Here is an 18,231-nt window from a genome sequence, read left to right on the forward strand (position 1 = left end):
CAGAGATGCCTTACCCACCAGGCTGCCTAAAATGACAGCACATTTTCATCTCTCACTTAACCTTCTTTCCCTTTTTTCATGGCACATATCATTACCGAACATTACTATATATTCTTTGTTTTTTAAAAAAAATTGTTTTTTGAGTGGGAATTTTTGTCTTGTTTCCCCACTATATCTCTAAGACCAAGAATGTGTCTGACATATAATAGACATTCTATATTTTTTGAATGAATGTTATTGGTTATTCTGCCTAAATGGGTGTATAATGGTAATAACTATTTTCTTTTTTATAATGAGATATCATACATACAAAAGTGCATATAATGCATATGTACAATTTATTTTTATTTTACTTATTTATATTTTTAAGTAGGCTCCACACCCAGCATGGAGTCCAATGCAGGGCTCAAACTCACGACCCTGAGATCAAGACCTGAGCTGAGATCAAGAGTCAAACACCTAACCGACTGAGCCACCCAGACGCCCCTGCATATGTACAATTTAAAGAATAAGTCAATACCCATGTTTTACCAGGCAGTATGTCAACAGTCTCTTCTGAAGTATCAAAATAGATTTTATATCAAGTCCAAGTACAAAATTCTTTCTCATATGACTCCATTAGAATTCCCTTTCATGTAAAGAAAAGCTAACTCAAACTGGCTTAGACAATAAAGCGATTTATCATTTGAAGTCTCAAAAAAGAAAGAAAGAAAGAAAGAAAGAAAGAAAGAAAGAAAGAAAGAAAGAAAGAAAAAGGAAAGGAAAGAAAAGGAAAAAAGAAAGAAAAAAGAAATATCCAGAGGTAAAGGGAGCTTTAGGCAGTGGTTAATCCAGTGCTTAGAAGATGTCACCAAAGTACCGTTTCATACCTTCTCTTCATTCTGACTTCGTTGGTATCAACCTCATCCTAAAGCTAACTCACTAATGGGGACAAGATGACTGTGGATAGATCCAGGTTATATGGTTTATTCCATGTCCAAGAAACAGCAGGTACCTTTATCAAGGCATCATAAGCTGGAGATGCTGAGAGCACTCTGATTGGACCTTCTTGAGTCCATTGCTCACTTCTGGACCAATCGCATGCCTAGGGGAATGCAATGTGCTGACTGGCTTAGCTGGGTTCAAAGGCTCCAACCTTGGACTCCCAGAAGAAACCAGGGGCTACCGGAAAGGCAGTAATGCAAGTTGGGATGATATTCACGAATATACACTGTACCACCAATCACCAAAGACCTCCTGACACCTAGATTTCAGAGTCAATTTTATCTAGTTGTAGACATATTCTAACAAGCTTGGTGTCTGCTCTCCCAGGCCACAGCACGTCGGAGAGACTCGAGGTAGATAGACTGACAAATAGGCAACGGCACCAAGTAGACACACACGATTTCAAAAAGTATGATCGTTTAGCCATAAAGGGAAAGCACACACACACACACACACACACGCATGCACACACAGTGGCTCATTGATGACAGGACTTAATTATACCTTAGTGCAACAGTAATATTATGATGACCCTATATCCAGTGGACAATGATTAGGAAGAAGAAGGATGTGTAATGGATCTGGAAGAGATTCTATCAGAATAAGAACTATTACAAGGAGAACACTCAGAGAGTTAAATTTCAGTTCTCCCAAATGAAGCCAACTAAATGAACTGCTCTTAGCTATAATTATCAAAAATTATAGTGAGATGAGAGCCATCCTTTCCATGGGTTTAGAGAATTTCTACCTATTCCAGACTTGTTATTAAAAGAAAATCATAACAATTTAATAAGCAAAATGAATGGTTGTTTTTTTTTCATAAAAAGCAAGAAACAGTCCTTTTCACACTCAAAACTTAAAAGGGGGAACTTAAGCTTTAAGTCACTATCTTTCCCACTTCTACTAAGAAGTATGTTCGAGCTAAGTATTTACCCCAAACTTACTAAGAACCTGAATTTACTGTAGCTCGAATGTCCCTGACAGCATTTTGAGCAAGGAGGCAGTGGCCCATGGGTTTGCACATGGAGAAATCAAGACACAAACTAATGAAGTAACTCACTTCTGGGGTCCTGTGGGTCCATACCATGGCGGAACTTCCAATGCTGGCCCAATTCTTACTTACGCTGGGCTACCGATGTTGTTTTAAGGAACTAAAAATAAGAGAGACAGGAATCAGGACATGGAGGGGGGGGTCGCTCAGTTAAGTGTCCAGCTCTTGATTTGGTTCAGGTCATGATCTCGGGGTCATGAGATTGAGCCCTGTTGGGCTCCCCAATGGGCATAGAGTCTGCTTAAGATTCTCTCTCTCTCCCCCTCTCTAAAAAAAGGGGGGGGGCACGGGGTGGCTCAGTCGATTAAGAGGCTCCCTTCAGCTCAGGTCATGATCTCAGGCTCCTGGGATTGAGCCCCATGTAGGGCTTCCCTAAGGAGAGTGCTTCTCCCTCTCCCTCGGTGCTCTCTCTCTCTCTCAATAAATAAATAAAATCTTCAAAATAAATAAATAAATAAAATAAATTAAGTAAATTAAAAGAGAGAGAGAGAGAGGAATCAAGATCTGAGGCTAACTAGGAGACAGGACTCTGTGTGGGGACTCCATATTGGGGATTTTGTTCTATTTGAAATTCAGTATGGCCTCCCACAGTCCATAATCTTTTTTTTTTTTTTCTCTTTAAATCTTTTACTTCTTCAATGAGGCAACTTTAATTAAGAGTGGAAATAGCAGGCTGCTCCCCCAAGTGATACAATCTGAGCACCACTTAGGAAGAGCCTTTACTCTAAATTCTCCACCACCACTGTGAAGTTCCACCAGTAGAGATTACTGGTGTGTGGGGGGCGAGAAAGGACAGTTCCACCTTCAGGGGTCCCCGAATAAATGGTATATATTCCTGAGAGACCCAATAAGACCTTGGGCAGCGAGAAACAAGCTGGGCTGTGACAAAGAGAAGGGTGTGTGGAACCCAAGTAGAGAGACAATTATCCTTCATTCCCCACCCTTCTGAGTCCTTCTCCCTAATCTGGAACACTCCACTTGAGCTGTCACTCCAGAGAAGTTCTTCAGTCTCCCATCCTTGCCTTCCTTTCCTGGGCCTTGTTTCTGCTCCCCTGACGGTACGACTTGACAGTCCTGTGAGTCTGCCTGGGGACCACAACAAAGTCCCACACACAAATATTCATTTTCTCACAATTCTGGAGGCTGCACGCCCGAGATCAAGGTGGCTGGTGTTGGTTTCTTCTAATGCCGCTCTCCTCAGCTCTTCTCGGCTCTCCTCAGCCACCTTCTCCCTGTGTCTCTCCACATGGTCTTCCTCTGTGTCTGGGTCCTGATCTCTTCTAACAAGAACAGCAGTCATGCTGGATTAGCGTCCAATGACCTCTTTTTAACTGAATTACCCTGTTAAAGGCCATCTCCAAATTCAGGCATATTCTGAGGTACTGGGGGTTAGAGCTTCACACAGGAATTTGGGGGAACACAAATCAGCCCACAATGATACTCGACTTTAAGGAGTCCCCTCAAAGTCGCCCGACTCCTTTCCTTTCCTGAAACACTCACCGGAATCCGTTTCAAATTTATCATAACAGGTTTCTTTGAGGCAGGATTTTCTAGTCTGAAGCCCCCCCCCCCAAAAAAAAGAAAATTAGGCAGGACACAGTGTGTTTAAATTTAGAGGCCAACCCCGCAAGCAACTTGTGGGTTTGTCTGTTTGTTTGTTTTGTCAGAATTACAACTGGGTTCTGTGTGGGGTACCCCAAATTGCCCCATGGACAACTCTGGACGGGGCCTCTTCGGTGAAGGGCAACGTTAGGATTTTGGGGAAGCTGTACGCCCAGGCGGGTAGCTGCCTCCCACCAACAGCCTCTGGTCAGTGCAGCTGACTGGAAATGAAAGCATTTCAGAATTCAGGGGAAAACCGGCACCACTGCTGAAATAAAAACAAAGGCCCTGTTTCCTCCACTGCATGCATCCTGGGGATTACAGAGGTCTCAAACTGGCAGCATTAGCCCAGATCTTTGATCGAGGCAATCCCTCCAACTCTGGTTCAGGTTTCATCACCTGGCTTGCATACCTTTCCAAAAGAATGGCCTTTAGTCAGGTTTGCTCTGAGTGGCTGAGCACAGACCCGAGGTATCTGCAGAACGGCTTCAGCCTGAGGCCCGCAGGACGAGCAGCTCCACGTCCTCTCCGGCCCCCTTTCTCAGCTACGTGACTACGCTCTGATTCGGACAAACGGCCTCTCATCATCCCCCTCACCCCGCCCCAGGCCTCAGCCCTCCACCCTGGCCACGGGGCTGGGTTCAGAGTCCAGAAAGCACACAGTGAATTCCATGCAGATGCCGGCCACTCGGGGGCCACCGCAAACAGGGCTGTCCCGTCCTGTTGCAACCAGAGCAGTCCCACACACCGCCCCTGAATCAGGGCCGCACACAACAGTTCCCAGGCGGCCTCCAGAGGTCACGGACACACCCTTAACTAACCCGAGAAAGAAACCTTCCCCGTGAAAGAAAGGAGTAAAAAAACCCTCCTTTTCTGGAAACCCTGAAAAGCAGGCGAGAGGGTCATCTATTGGAGCTAGAGGACGCGTGACTCCGGAGTGGCCTGCCTCCCGGAGCCCAGTGTGCTCCTTGGATCTGGGCCCCCGCTGAGCACCCGCCGATCTCAACGGGGACGCGTCATCCGGACCCCGAAGCACGTCCCTCTGTCGTGGCTGCTCTGGACACTGTGACCTATCCCCCACTCGGGGCCCGGGCTGTTGGGATTTAGCTGCTCTAAGAATACTGGCCGGTGCTTTGCTTGCAGCCGGTCACCCACAGGTCATATCGCGTTCTCTGAGGATGCTAAGGCTCTGGCCCGTTCCCCGAGTTCCCCTTACACATCAATGAGTCAGAATTCAGAGCATCTTGCTAGACTCTCCCATGGTGTCCGTTCCTCCAGCGTCTACCAGACTTGCTGCATCTGCACTCAGTGAAACTGCCTCTGATACCAGTCATCATACTGCTCCCTTGCGTTTGCCCACCAGCCTTCTGCCCCCACTGCCCGACTGCCTCTTCCTTACCCCCTTCCACTTGGTTTCCGTCTCTTCCAAATCAGTTTCATTTTTGAAACTGAGTTTCAACCTGAGTTTGTTCCTTGTGGCAGGTGCTAAGGCGAATGAATGCTCGGCCCCGGCTACAGAGAGCTCAGAAATCCGGGGGGGTGCTCAGAAACAGCCCCAGCGCCTGTCAGAACACCCCCAAACGCTATAAAAAGAGAGAAAGGGAGAAAGGAGGAGGTATGGCTGTTTGGGGGGACACTCAGGAAATCTCCACGGAGGAGGCGACATTGAAGCTGAGGTCTTGAACAGGCCGGGATGTGGGCAATCCCCACAAAGCAGGGGAGCGGGGGCAGCACAGAAGGCATTCGGGCCACAGAAGTGAGAGATTTGAGGGAAGAGGGGCTTGGGGGTCAGACAGAGGAATGTCGTGCTGACGCTGACAAGGCTGGCTGAACCTGGCGAGCCATGGAGTGTGTGAGTAGGACCCACGGTGACGAGAATGTACCGGGCAGCAGTAACACCTCATCCACTTAGGCTTCCTTCCAACTCGACTGCTTATGAATAACAAAGGAACTGAGTCATTATTACAACTGCAAGATCCCCAAGTTCTTTTATGCCAAGCCTCTGGGTCCTGTTCCATTCACAAAAACCAAAAAAATGGAATTCAGTGTCCTCATATTCGTCCCGAGGCTCCCAAGAGAAAATAGAAGCATGTGCCAAGTTAGCAAAGCTCAGGGGGGACAGGGGTGGGTGGCCTTCCTGCCCCTCTCCTGCCCATCTGAAAGCCAGGGGACCTTGGGCCTTCCCACCTCAACCCCTTTCCTCATCCGCTCTGACCCCGAGGTGAAGTGGGTCATCACTTCACAATCTTGAAGGGGCTGCCAAGAAGGATTTTCCTCTCTGGCCACACAGAAGGCCCACGAGGTGGCCCACAGCGCTGTCACGGGATAGCGATCAGACCCCAGGAGGGTGGTCACCCACAGGCTGGTGCTGAAATGTCACACGGCCTTGGCACACGCCGATCCTCCTGTTTTAGTTACTAGATACTTTTTCACTTACCTAAACACACCCAGGCCATGGCACCCTGCGGCTATCTCTTCGCTGGGCAAGAGGACAAAGGCTATGTATTTTTATGTATTTTTAAAACGCATTTAAATATCCTTTTCTCCAGCCCCAGTCTGATGTTTATGGTTTTTTTCAATTAATTATCTGAAATCTATTTTGCCAAAAATCATAGCATTTTATCTTACTCCTTGTTTCAGTAACACATTGCCTTTATAGCAAGCCTACCTGTCAGGCAGCGCCCCTGAATTGGTGAAGGGTTTTTTGTTTGCTTTGTTTGTTTGAAGAAGGCTACAGATTGGGGATCAGGAACCAAGTCCTTCCCCTGGTTCTCTTGGAGCTTCAGTTTCTCTGTCATCTAGTTAAGGAATTCGTGTCTGAAAAACATTTTGCGACCAAAGCATGAAAACCCCTCTAGGTCCAAAGCTACAAAAGTAACTCATCTTAAGTAATAAAAGTATTCTTGTGTGTAACCTGGATAAACTTTTTTGTTTTTAAGAATTTACTTATTTGTTAGAGAGAGAGAGAGAGAGTGTGTGCATGAGGAGGGGGAGGGGCAGAGGGAAAGACAGAGACAGGAAGCAGACTCCCCTCCCCGCTGAGCCCGACATGAGGTTCGATCCCAGGACCCTGACATCATGACCTGAGCCAAAACTAAGAGTGGGAGCCTTAACTGACTGAACCACCCAAGCACCCCAGTAACTTGGATATTCTCAGTGCACCAAATGCCCTCGTGACTTAAAGACACCTTTTTTTTAGGGGGGGGAGGCAGCAGGAGAGGAAGAGAGAGAATCCTAAGCAGGCTGCACACCCAGCAAGGAGCTGGATGTGGGGCTCAATGCGGGGCTCCATCTCACGACCCTGAGAGCATGACCTGAGCCGAAATCAAGAGTTGGATGCTTCATGGACGGAACCACCCAGGCGCCCGTAAAGAAACCTTTTAGTAAATGCATTCATGAAATGAAAAATTATTTGGCCCTCTTAGAAATGTTTCAAACGTTTGGAATTTCTTAACACAATTTTTTTTTAACAGAGTGGAAGTTAAAATGGTTTATTCTTTATCATGCCATCCCACTTATTGAATTAGATGACTCCTTCCTTACAAGTATATCCTATTTAGCTCTAGAGTCGGATCTTAATTGCTTAAACTATTCAATTTATGACTCTAACCAGGCCTGTTCCTCTTCGGAGCTCATAAGCACTTCTTCCCAGGAGAGGAAGGGGAAGGGAAAGTCAATGAAAATTAAATGACTTAATTTTTCTCTCTGGTAAACTTGGGAAATGAGCTGATGAAAGACAAAACTCAAACTTAATGTGGAATAGTTTGTACAGTCAGGCCGCCTTGTCCATGGGAACACGTTCCAAGACCCCCCAGTGGATGCCTGAAATCTGGGATAGTACCAAACCTTATATATACTATGTTTTTTCCTATAGGTACTTTACTATGCTAGACTTTAATTTACAAATTAGGCAGGTAAGAGATTAACAACAATAACTCATAATTAAATGGAACCATTATAATGATATACTGTAATAAAAGTTCTGTTACTGTGGTCCCTCTCTCACAAAATATCTTCTTTTGCTGTACTCACCCTTCTTCTGGTGATGGAGCGAGAGGATAAAATGCCCACATGATGAGACGAAGCAGGCGAATGACGTAGACATTGTGACGAAGCATGAGGCTACTCGCAACCCTCTGACCACACGTCGGAAGAAGGATCATCTGCTTTTGGACCACCTTCAGTGCGGATAAAGTAGAGGGGAGAACTATTGCATATCCTTTAGCCCTTTGATCCTCGAACAGTTGCTTGGAAGTGGGCATATTTAAATACCCCATTGAGAGTAAAGATTCTCTCACCATAATACACGCTTTGCAAGGATGGTCCATCTATTCTTCCCGGGAGAGCCAGAGATGCTAATGGACTCTGTTCTCTGGCCAGCTCTCCTCATCACCTGCACTCTCTTTTCGTCACCCCTGCCAGTCTGGCTAAGGGCTTCCAAGTAAAACCGAAGCAACATGTGGAGATGGGCAAGATGATGAAGTCTGTGTAGCAGGAATCCTGTAGCAATAACTCTGCACCTTCTGGGGTTTTGCTTGAATGCAGGTCTTCAGTCTGTCCTGGAAAGATGATGCTTTCCATATGTTAGCTTTACTCATGGAATTATTCTGCTTTAGATTTACTTGATATATGGAAGCAAAGAATCGTTTCATAATTATGTAACGGTACTTTGTATTTGACATTGAGCAATTCTTTATGGAATCCTTAAGGAAAATGCTTGAATCTTTCCATCAAAATTTGGGTGGAGTTTTATGCAGTTCTCACCCTTTCTTTAGCTGGGAAACGTGGCTTCTGTTTTTTGTCATCCCTCTTAGTACCCCCTCAGCTGACTCCACTCAGATGGATATTGAATAAGGTACGATTTCCAAATTTCTGATGCTTATGACTATTCCTTAAACTCTCATAAAGTTCACACTTTTCCCCAATACTAATTTGAAACCTTGAAAATAGTCAACAGCAGGAACACAAAGCCCTCAATTGGCTTTATAGAGAGAAAATGCTCTTTATAGGCATTTTCACCAGGACTGCTCTTCCTAATGGGAAGAACCCACCAAGGCAGCTCCCATGAAAAGCAGAGTGCAGCAGACAGAATTCTCACTGGGACACTAACTACATGAGTGAGTTTGAGCAAGTCACTGAACCCTGTTGAGGCTCAGATTTCTTATCTGTTAAATGGGAAGAACAATACCTTCTAAGACTATTATGAGAATTAAATGTGTGTGAATGAGTTTTGTAAGCTATGAAATATGACATAAAGATACGCAGCATTATTATTACTTATACCCCTGGAATGTGAGAAAGAGGGTCTCCAGCACTTTTAAAGAGCTTCAGAAAGAAGATTAGGTCTGAGAGAGAAGATTAGAAGTCCAAGAAGGGAGCCAAAAGGTGAGGCCAGCTAGAACAACACATGTCCCATGCGTGCTCTAGCCTCTATGAAGAATAGATACCCAATGCCACAGGTCAACATCCTGTTTGTGAACATTGTACAATCCAAGAAACTCCATGGCCTCCGACTTCTTAAGGGCACTGTTTTACTTAATACCAAAAGTATTGGCTTAGGTCATCATAACGGCAGAGCCTAGAACACCCTTCTCTACTTCTCTAACATATTCTACGGCACGGGGCTTTGCTTTCTTACCCACACTGCAATTGACTTCGCTGCTGTCCTCTGACTCCAAACTATTACACCCGGCTCTATTTTACTTCTCTTTGCTTTCCTGAAAATCACGGGCTATGACCCTTTTCAATCCCCCAAAGAACCACTGGTGTTAGGAGGTTTGGGAGTGGCAGAGGGAATGCCACACAATTAGAAACACTTCAAACTTTACTGTCAGACATTGCTTTCCCAAAGTCCCATCATTCTCACATTCAGAATGTTCTGTGTCTCTCCATAGGCTATGGTCTTCCATCATGTCATTAGCTAGTCCTCCCTGCTTCCCACCCCTCTTGACCCTTCCAGTTCCTCCTTTAGGATCCTAATCTCCTTCTTGAGATGCCAGCAGATTACTCCTGTTTCCATATCATGCAGAATGATTTAACTGCCTGTGTGTGTGTGTGTGTGTGTGTATCTAGACTTCTCCCAGCTCAAGCATTCTAAGGAGGGAGGTTGGCCTTTCACAACCAAGAGAGGGTGATGGATGGTGAATGAATTTAATGAATGAGATGCCTGGCGCACAGTTTAAAACAAGGTTCCCAACTGAAACTCGAGTAGACACTTAGCTTGTTAAGTGAAATGAATAATGCCCAGAGGGGGAGGTTTTTCAGGTCATCGTCATAGAAGTAATATGTGAGGTTAGGCTGATGAATGTCTTTGCCCAAGGAAAGCAGTGTGAACTCTGCTGAAGACTCAACTTTGGGAAAAATACTTAGATTTAATGGATGATCCTAACTGTCAGAGATTGAAAGCCAGGGTGGGAAGCAAGCGAACACGGCTTCAGAAGAGTTGTGGGATTAGAACCCAGATGGTAAAGGTTTAAGAAATGAATGGGAGGTGAAATGGTGGAGGCCATACATATGTGTAGTCTGCTACATTCTTATGTGAATCCTCTTCAAAGTCAGTAAGCATTTTAAGAACAAGCCAAGGCGAAAAAAATTATTTTTCACCTATTTTTTTGTTCCTATAACTGATTTATTCAGGCGTCTCAACATGTTGGGGCATAAGCATGAATCAGCTTTATTGCTGTCAATATCTGCCCCCAGCTGTTTTCTGTGAAATTCCCATTTCCCACAGAATAGCAGGACATCAGGGATCAGACTGGCCACATTTAATAACCTCCTTAACAGTTTTGGTTATTAAACCAGTCTCATTTTTGTTTTTAAGATTCAGTTGTAATCATTACAAACAAAAGCAAACAGAAAATAACAAGGGCCGGTGAAGATGTGAAGAAACCGGAACTCTCATACTCAAGGCTGCTGGGAATGTACTACGGCACAGCCGCTGTGGAAAGCAATATGGCGGTTCCTCAAACAGTCAAATCACCGTATGATTCAGCAATTCCACTTCTGGGTGAATACACAAAACCATTCAAAGCAGATGCTTGAACACATACTAGTGCACCCGTGTTCACTGCAGCCTTAGTCACAATAGCCAAAAGGTGGAAGCAACTGAAGTGTCTACAGACAGACGAACAAATAAACAAAATGTGGTCTAGCCATACAATGGAGTTTATTCGACCGTAAGAAGGAAGGAATTTCCAATATATGTTTCAACATGAATGAACTTGAAAACATTATGCTAAGCGAAAGGAGCCAGACAAAAAAAGTCAACTGTATGATTCCATGTAGATGAAGTACCTAGAACTGGCAAATGCAGAGAGACAGAAAGAACGGTGGTTGCCAGAGGCTGGGAGAGGGCAGAATAGGGAGTTAGTGTTTAATGGGGACAAAGTTTCAGCTTGGGAAGATGAAGAAGTCCTGGAGATACACAGTGGTGATGGTTGTACAACACTGTGAATGTACTTAATGCTGCTAAATTGTGCATTTAAAATGATTAAAGTGATACATTTAAAAATAAAGTAAAATGATAAATTTCATGTTATGTATATTTTACCACAAAAAAACACAATTTTTTTAAAGATTTACTCCTAGGTATTTAAAAACTTCCATCTCAAACTCAATTGCCTGGGTTACTCACCCCATGGCAGGGAGCTTACCCTGTGTCTGCCTCTCAGATCATTTCTGCATTTCTTCAGGTAGAGCCCCAGAAACTGAAAGGTCCCCTTCCATACAGTTTGAGGGACTTGGAGATCTGGGGTGGGGGGAGCTCCCCATCTGCCCCATCTTACTTCCAGGCTCACTGTGCTTCCCAGTCCTTCAAACCCCGGTACAGTGACCATTCCTTTGAAATCTCCAGCCTAGAGGTGTGCACAAGTCTTCCAAGTCTATGTCCAAATCTCAGCAGGAAAGAGATACCATGCTCCTCAAATGCTTGCTATGACCTTACCCCGCTCAGCTCCTTACAGCCTGGGGCCAGTGTGGGGTCTACACCTTAGCAAGAGTCCATATCCCCGTCCTGTTGAACTCTAATCTTTTTTTTCTTTTTTCCATGAGAGGGAGAGAGAGGGAGAGAATCTTAAGCAGGCTTTACACTCAGTACTGAGCCTGATGGGGGATCAATCTCATGACCCTGAGATCATGAGCTGAGCTGAGTCGGACACTTAACCGACTGAGCCACCCAGGTGCCCCTTGAACTCCAGTCTTTATGAGTGATTGTCTTAGGACTCTCCCCCATGTGTGGCTGTGGGAATTAGAGGAACCCCTTCTCCTTTGTGCTAGGCAGAATTCTAAGATGCCCCCCAAGACTCCAGCTTCCTGGTGTCCCACCCTTGTATAATCCTCTCCCCTTAAGTATCAGGGGAACGTGTGAACATGATGGGAAGTCACCTCTGTGATTATGTCACATTATGTGGCAAAAGGGTTTCTGTAGATGTGAAGTCCCTGACCAGCTGATTTGGAGATAATTAGAAGACAGATTACCTTGGGTGGATACAAAAGGAATATATCTCCCGGCCCTTCCCGGACGGAGAGCAGAGAACAGCCTCCCACCATGAACACTAACTGCATGCCTACAAAGCTTAGGACCCTCAAGCCTCTTCTTAGTTTAGAAGTGGGGGTGTTGGTGGTGGGGCCAGTTTGGGTTTGTTGACTGTCAGTAAACCCTGAGGAGATAGCTCCTGGTGATGTCTTGAATTTGGAACATACGAGGTGGTGAGTACTGTTAACCCTCAGTAACTATTTGAGGACAACAGGAAACACATCGCACAACATTTTATTACTCACAGTGAATGGTAGCGTGTGGTGCGATTTCCCTTTTCTTTTCCTGTTGTGATTCTCCACAGGAAGATTTTTTAAAATCCTATTTAACAATCTGGAAATTGAAATAAAATATTTTAAGCTTATCAAAGGATGACCAGTAAGGTCTCCCCCATCTTCCCCTCCACCAACATTGCAACTTGGAAATGCAATGGGGACTCAGTGCCTGAGAGCCTGGTAATGCCCAGGTCTGTAAAGCTGGTGGCCAGACCAGGACTTTGCAGCCCCACGAAGTGGTCACATATCCTGCTGGGTGATTCCTTTATCCTCATTCTGACTGCAACCCTAAGAAAGAGCTCTCTCACAATTCTGGGAATTCACATCCTCAAGTTCAGGGTCAGATCAAAGAGGAAGTTCTATCTTGGGTCACAATGGTACTGTAGTAAAAAAGTCAGCCCTCAGGGGTACCTGGGTGGCTCAGTCCTTAAGCGTCTGCCTTCGGCTCAGGGCATGATTCCAGAGTCCTGGGGTCAAGCCCCATATCGGGCTCCTCTGCTGGGAGCCTGCTTCTTCCTCTCCCACTCCCCCTGCTTGTGTTCCCTCTCTCGCTGGCTGTCTCTCTCTCTGTCAAATAAATAAAAATAAAAAACCTTAAAAAAAAAAGTCAGCCCTCAGACTTAAAAATCTGGTATAATGAAATATTTTAACTGAAATGGGCTTACGAAAGTTCAACGTAACAGAAAGGTAACAAACTCCACATACACAGCACTCCACCCACCATACTTACCTATCCTTCCAAATGTGGTACTTGCTTTGTCTGTGACATAAACTGGACTGTCTCACCAAGTCCTGCTCTTACCTGACACTCCCCTTGAAGCTGGTGTTGGCCATATTCAAATCTCCCCACACCAAAAGCACTCAGGAGGAAGTGGGGAGTTAGTGAAGGTTTGATGGAAAGAGGGTGGGGGTTACCAGACACCTTGCACAGGAAACCTCCTAAGACTCCTTGAAAAGCCCTTCCCTCAGCCACTGCCCTACCCCCAGTCTCCTCAGACACAAGCCATTTCCACACCCTGTCGGCTTTGTGTCCTCCGCCTGTAAACTGAAAACTAGCTGGACACAGATCTTCAGCTGCAAAACAAGCTGTCCTCAGTCACATTTTAACCCCCAATTATGCCTCAGGCTTATCTCTGGGGGGAAATGTCATTCAGCTCACTCTTGTTTTTATTTACAGAATCGCCTGTGGATTAACAGACTGTTAGCAATTAACCATTTTATCTCCTGAGTCTTGTCTGTGTCTCTCCAAGCCCTCCTGGACTCTCAGTTCCTTTTAGGCAGGGGCTTCATTTATGCGGTTCACTGTTTTATCTCCTAGACCTTCCCATAGTAGTGCTTGCCACAGAAAAGACCACAGAGAATTTTCGGATGAAGGATGAAGGGGCACATACATCCTCTTTGCCAGGTTGGACCTCGTTCACTGGCAGGTCCTAACGCTTGCCTGAGCAGCACCGCCACTCACCAGGCATCTTCTGGGCACTTGCTCTCCTTCAGAATGCTTACCATTAAATTGTAGGAACAACTCGTTTACGGTTTTCTTCCATAATTGTTTCTTCCACATGTTTCTTCTTCAAAATACTGCCCTGGAATACGGACATTGTCCACTTGCTTTCAGGAAGTATGAAACCATTTCCACTTCATTTTTTCTAGTCTTCCTCTAAAACATGTCACCAAAAACCTCCAGGTCATAAATTCTTCATCTGCAGAAGCAGAAAAATTATTTCTTATTTTTTTAAAAAATTATTTCTTTTTTTAAATCAAGAAACTTCACTAGGAAATCATCCTTGAAGTGCATCAATGTCCTTCTTTTCCTTCTGTCGTCTATCAAATATTTATTGAATGTTTGATAGAAGCCAGGCTTAATGCAATGCACACTGGCTCATGTAGAAATATAATATTTACTAGTTTTTGTTGATGTGTAAAAGTAATGTAGAGTCACAACAGAAAATTTGGAACATATACAATACCAAAAAAAAAAAAAAAAAGAATCACATAATCAGAACCAGAAACGCTAATTGCCATCAATTTGACAGATGTCCTTCTAATTTTTCCATACATACATGCATTTTCCATGTACGTGGAAACGTATTTCCATGAAATAATAATTTACATACAATTTTGTAATGTTCTTTTTGCCCCCTTAACCATATATTTAGGTATTTTCATGTGGCCACTAAAAATTCCTCATTTCAAAAAGCTGCATGGTAGTTTATTTCTCCCTAATTTTGGATGTTTTGCTTGTTTCTAATTTTCTGACATTATAAAAAGGAGACAGTATATATCTTTATGCACAAATCTTTGTGCTCATTTCTGACTATTTCTATAGAATCCTTAGATTTGGAATTACAGGATCAACGTGCATAAACATTTTTAAAGTTGGGAAATATTTTTAAATAATTGCTTTCCAGGTGCACCTGGATGGTTCAGATGGTTGAGCGTCTGCCTTTGGCTCAGGTCATGATCTCCAGGTCTTGGGCTCAAGCCCCACGTAGGGCTCCCTGCTCAGCTGGGAGTCTGCTTCTCTCTTTTCCCCTGCTCATGCTCTCTCTCCGTATCTCCCTGTCTAAAATGAATATAAAAAAAAAATCTTTTTAAAAATTAAATAAATAAAATAAAGTTGCTTTCCAGTAAAGTTATGTCAATTTATGCTCTCACTGATAGTATGTAAAATTTGCCATTTCATTGCATTCCTGTCAGTATTGAATGTCAGAATTAAAGAAAATGTTTCCTAACAGGTATATTAGTTATTTTAAATTTTTACTTTTCCAATTACTAGGAAGTTCAAACACTTTAAAATATAACACACATAGGGTAAGTGCTAAGTAATAACCATTTTTTTAAGGTAATTTTCCCATTGAGTCATTAAAGTTTTCTTATCAACTTATGGGTGTTCTTGTATTGAGGATAAAATTAACTGTCAGATTTGTTATGCACTGTTCTATAGGGTCTTTTGTTCTTTTCAAATTTTGTTCACAAAATTTTTTTTTTGCAGTTGTTTTTTTTTAAGATTTTTATTTATTTATTTGACAGAGATAGAGACAGCCAGCGAGAGAGGGAACACAAGCAGGGGAGTGGGAGAGGAAGAAGCAGGCTCATAGCAGAGGAACCTGATGTGGGGCTCGATCCCACAACGCTGGGATCATGCCCTGAGCCAAAGGCAGACGCTTAACTGCTGTGCCACCCAGGCACCCCCACAAAATTTTTACTTGTCAGGATTTAAAATTTTTATGTAATCGAGTCTAATGGTCATTTCATCTATGATTTTTCCATTTCTTTTCTTCCCTCATCTTGAGGTCACACAAGTATTTGCCTAAATTTTCTATTTTTAAAATTCTTTAATGTATCTGGGGGCGCCTGTTAAAATAACTTTGTTTTAACCTTCCAGGGTAGGTGTTGTACAGGTGAGAAACTGAGTCTCAAAAAGACAAGCAGCTCAAAATCACACTTATGAGTGGAAGAGGCATAAAATAATTTTTTTTTACTTCTCTTTCGACTCTACAATGCTATAATTTTTTAGTGAAGGAAACATGAAAATTACTAACCCTTCTTTTTTCCTGTATGCCTCCTCTAGTGGCCAAAACGGATATTGCAGTTTCTGAAGCCAATGTTCTACAGTTAACTATTTTTATAAAACAAACCCGTAGGTATAGCTTAATCTTTTGAGTTTACCTCAAGATTTTTAATTTACACAAAGTTCACGATAGTGTTTGTCTCATATTTGGGGGTCATGTATTGCCAGGATTTTCTTAACAAAAAGCAGCCTCGGAAGACTGATTAAAAACTCGAATATAAAGTAAAATTTTGTAAATTCTATGGGTTTTAAAGGAATAACAATGGTAGATACAAAGACCCTCCAGATGTTTCTTTGTTCCTTTTTTTCTCCCTTGACGTCATGTAAGTACTTTCATGAGTAACTTCTTAAATTACCCCTCTAAGCCATTTCTTGTTCTCTTACTTCCCTTGGTGTTCTAGTCCCTTTGCGTTATTTGATGGGCACAAATGTCCCTCGACAGGGGTGCAGTGGGGACTGGAAGCCAGCCTGTGTTCACGTAGTCACTCTGGGGCCCTGGCTAGGTCCCCACCAGCCCAGAGGAAGGTCCACCTGTTTGTAATTCCCACAAAGCTCTGGGTTGTGCTAGCCAGGGGCTGGCCTCATGGCCCCACAGCCACCTGGTTGAAATCTTCTTGCTCACTTTCTTCCCTGTTCATTCCCTGGCTTTTTTTTGGTGGTGGTGGGGGGGATTTTTTTTTTTTTTTTTTGCCTTTTTCTTTTCTCCTTCCTCCTTCCTAATGACATCATCCTTCAATTCCTACTTTCTTATCTCTTCCTCACCTGTAAGAAAAGATACTGAATTTTTACACAAGAGATAATGTGTAAATCAGAAATTTTAAGTAAACTTTAAAAATTAAGCCAAACATATGTTTATACATCATGCAAACCCTACCAAGCAAAAAGCACAATAAAGAAGAAAGAAAAATTCTGGGAAGCACTTGACAACATGTCTTTTTATTTACCTGAAATCCTTAAAGACAAGGGTTGCCTATTTCACCTCTCACCGGAGGGTGTTTAACAGTCTCTAACTTTTAGTAAGCCCATTCATGCTAAATGAATTAGTATTTAACACAATATGGGACACAATTTGAAAAAAAAAAAAACAAACAGCAGAAAGATTAGGCCCATTATTCATCAAGGATTAAGGACTGACAATATTGATACTCTCCTGGATTTGGTTCAGAAAGAGAGGCATAATAATACTGGCCTAATTAACTAGCATGTTGGGTAGATTAAAGTGCTTTGTAAACATTAATTAAAGATGCAGGGAGTGAGATGAGGCCAGTGTGTTATTAGTGAAAAAGGTCTCTCTCCTTTAATCAGGTACGTCTTCCTGGGGAGGGCAAAGAAATGAGCTAAGGACTAAGGTATTGGGGCTCAGCCCTGAGCGCCGCCCGTGACTCAGCCCTTCCGTGCCGCCAACCACTTCCTTCCTCAGTTTTCTGTAAAATGGGGATACACCACACATGGCATTTTGGAATATAGGCTTTGTAATGTCTGCCAGCGGAGTCCCCAACAAACCTTACCATTAATAAAGCCCCGTAACTCTTGCTTTCTCCCTCCCTCCGGAGCTGGGCCGCCCAGTGGAAACACGGGTCCCATTAGTGCTCAACAACTTGATGAAAGCCTTCCACAACCAGCTATTAGCCTCAGTCTGTATTTCCCCGGCGATGGAGAAAAGAAGAAAATAGCACCAGCAATGGGGTCAGAAGCTCCGGGAGGAGGTTCGTCGCCTCTGGGAACCACAGTTTTCCCTCAGTGTAAAATGGGGCCCAGAATCAGAGGCTTGTTCTAAGGGTTACGTGAAATGATGGGTATGTTCCATACCTTTTCCGAGGGTAATAAAAATTCTATCCTTGGGTGTTATTATCACTAAATATAACAGAACCTCTCAAAGCTGACGACGATGCGGGGGCAAACAAGTCCGATCTCCTTCAGAGCTCCAGGCTCAAACCCCTACTGCGCTTCTCGGCGGTGTAAGTCGGTGAGGGCGCGACCGGGTCCCCAGTTCAGACCTCGCGCGGAGACCGAGGGCCCCCTCGAGAGGCGGCCTCCGGGCAGCAGCGGCGTGGGGCCTGTCCCTTTAAATGCCCAGGGCGCGCGCCGAGTGTTTTGGGGGGCTGAGCCCCGGAGGGGAGCGCGCGGCAGGGCGGTGCAGCGCTCCGAAGAGGGCGCGCGTCGTGTGGGGGAGGGCGGAGGGCGGGGCGGGGGTGGGAGCGCGGGCTGGCGGTGC

The 18,231-nt window shown here is 44.2% G+C and overlaps 1 long non-coding RNA gene across 2 annotated transcripts in view; it reads right to left on the reverse strand.

Moving 5' to 3' along the window:
- The window catches only part of LOC105240146, a 34,656-nt gene extending 16,496 nt beyond the window's left edge, over nt 1-18,160 (reverse strand). The window contains exons 1-6 of one of the 2 annotated variants that reach the window (XR_004620688.1): nt 17,826-18,160; nt 13,949-14,145; nt 12,416-12,503; nt 7,936-8,196; nt 7,670-7,815; nt 2,045-2,135 (exon numbers count right to left, since the gene is read on the reverse strand). This is a non-coding gene — a long non-coding RNA (uncharacterized LOC105240146). Of the gene's footprint in view, nt 1-2,044; nt 2,136-7,669; nt 8,197-12,415; nt 12,504-13,948; nt 14,146-17,825 lie in introns of both variants that reach the window. The other variant, XR_004620687.1, reaches the window with a different exon arrangement.
- Between the last annotated feature and the right edge of the window lie 71 nt (nt 18,161-18,231).

This window comes from Ailuropoda melanoleuca, chromosome 15 (genome assembly GCF_002007445.2).
Source record: "Ailuropoda melanoleuca isolate Jingjing chromosome 15, ASM200744v2, whole genome shotgun sequence".
In the NCBI taxonomy this organism is placed as follows: domain Eukaryota; kingdom Metazoa; phylum Chordata; class Mammalia; order Carnivora; family Ursidae; genus Ailuropoda; species Ailuropoda melanoleuca.